This window comes from Lipotes vexillifer, unplaced genomic scaffold (assembly GCF_000442215.2).
Source record: "Lipotes vexillifer unplaced genomic scaffold, Lipotes_vexillifer_v1.1 scaffold98, whole genome shotgun sequence".
In the NCBI taxonomy this organism is placed as follows: domain Eukaryota; kingdom Metazoa; phylum Chordata; class Mammalia; order Artiodactyla; family Lipotidae; genus Lipotes; species Lipotes vexillifer.
Window position 1 is genome coordinate 958580 of NW_006799611.1, and position 2268 is coordinate 960847.

Sequence of the window (2268 nt, forward strand, 5' to 3'; positions counted from 1 at the left end):
TGTGTTTGTAGAAGGCAGTCTGGTGCAGTTATGAGCATGACCCCTGGAGCCAGACTAAGTTCATCTGTTAGCTGCGGGACCTTTGGCAAGTGTCTTAACTTCTTTTCTTCAGTTTCTTCATCTATAAAATGGCAGCAATCATAGTATTCCCCTAACAGAGTTGATAAGAGAATCAAATTAATTAATCTGTGTAAGGTGTTTAGCACAAGATAGGTACTCATTATATGTAAGCTATTATACACATTCATTGCATGAATTTCCCTCATTCAGCTATTACAGCAGTCATGTTGGGCAGTAGTTCTTCCAAGACCTTTTCTAGATACAGAGATCAAAGTTAATGGACTTGTCTAAGGTCACGTAACTATTTAAATGTTCATTGTTACTATTTTTATTAGAAAGTGGCACAACCAGGATTCATATCCAAGTCTAACTTCAAAGCCACTTCTCTTGGTTACACCATCCCGTCCCCCTGAAAAAAGTCTCTAATAGCTAACCTTGATTGCCACGTGCCAAGCAACCATTGTGCTAAGTGCTTCCTACATGTATTCCTTATAACAACCCATAAGGCAAAGACTATTGCTATTGATACTACCATTAAAAACAAAAAAACCGGGCTTCCCTTGGTGGCGCAGTGGTTGAGAGTCTGCCTGCCGATGCAGGAGGCACGGGTTCGTGCCCCGGTCCGGGAGGATCCCACATGCCGCAGAGCGGCTGGGCCCGTGAGCCATGGCCGCTGAGCCTGCGTGTCCGGAGCCTGTGCTCCGCAACGGGAGAGGCCACAACAGTGAGAGGCCCGTGTACCGCAAAAAAACACAACCAAAAAACAAAAAAACTGAGACTTGGAAAGGTTATAAAGTACCTTGCCCAAGGTTTTACAAATGGAAAGCAGGTATCATTTAAATCCATATCCGACTCCAAATTAATGCTTCTAATGGTTATATTAGGATCTTTTCTTATCTCTTAAAAACTAGATGAGGTGCCTTAAGTTTTTTTAATGTTACTTATTTTTAATAAGTAATACATTCACATAGTTTAGAAATTTTAAGAGTTCAAAATGATTCACTGAAAGCTAATGGGCCTTCCAACTACCTCATTCCTGTCCCAAGAGGCTATTTGTTTTTGTGCATCATTCCAGAAATATTTTGCTAATATTTATATATGAATATATTGACACAGTGAGGTATATATGTTTTCATAGTGCTTTATACAAATAGCATATATACTGCTCTGCATCTCAGCTTTTTCATTTAGCAATATATCATGGTGATTGTTTCATACCAGTATGAAAAGAGCTTCCTTATTCATTTTTTCTGGTTGTATAATAGTCTTTAGTATGGACATACCATAATTTATTAGCCAGGCTCCTCTTGATGAGAATTTAGTTTGTTTCCAGTCTTTTGTTATGAACTGTCCTGTAATAAATTCCTAGAGTTGAAATTGCTCAGTCATGGGGGATCGTTTGTAATTTTGCTGGATACTACTGAAATGCCCTCCAGAGTATTTGTACCATTTTATACTCACCAGCAGTGTCTATGTCAAATTATCATCTAGTAGGGATTTAAAAATACATAAATTTTTGTCATTCCAAGTAATACATGTTCACTATAGCAATTTGAAAAATACAAAGAAGAAAGATAAAACATCTTTACTCTTACATTAATGTAAATATTTTATATAATTCTTTAATATTATCTCTATGTATATTTAATATTTGTAAATACATATATACTTTTAGAAATATCATTCTGTATATTCTGTGATTACCTGATTTTTTAACAGCTTTGTTGAGGTATATAACTTACATATAAAATTGACCCATCTTAAGTATAAAATGCAGTGACTTTTAGTAAATTTAAAAAGTTGTCAAGGGCTTCCCTGGTGGCGCAGTGGTTGAGAGTCCGCCTGCCGATGCAGGGGACGCGGGTTCGTGCCCTGGTCTGGGAAGATCCCACATGCCGCAGAGCGGCTGGGCCCATGAGCCATGGCCGCTGAGCCTGCATGTCCGGAGCCTGTGCTCCACAACGAGAGGCCACAACAGTGAGAGGCCTGCATACCGCAAAAAAAAAAAAAAAAAAGTTGTCAAACTATCACCGTAATTCAGTTTTAGACCATTTCCATCTCCCATAAAGATCCCTCTTGTTCATTTGCAGTTGATCTGATTTCTTGCTGTGTTCTTAAATATTTATTCATCAAATATTTATTGAGTATCCACCATGTGCCAGGCAGTTATCTGGCATATAGTTAATATAACAGATAAAAATTCCTGCT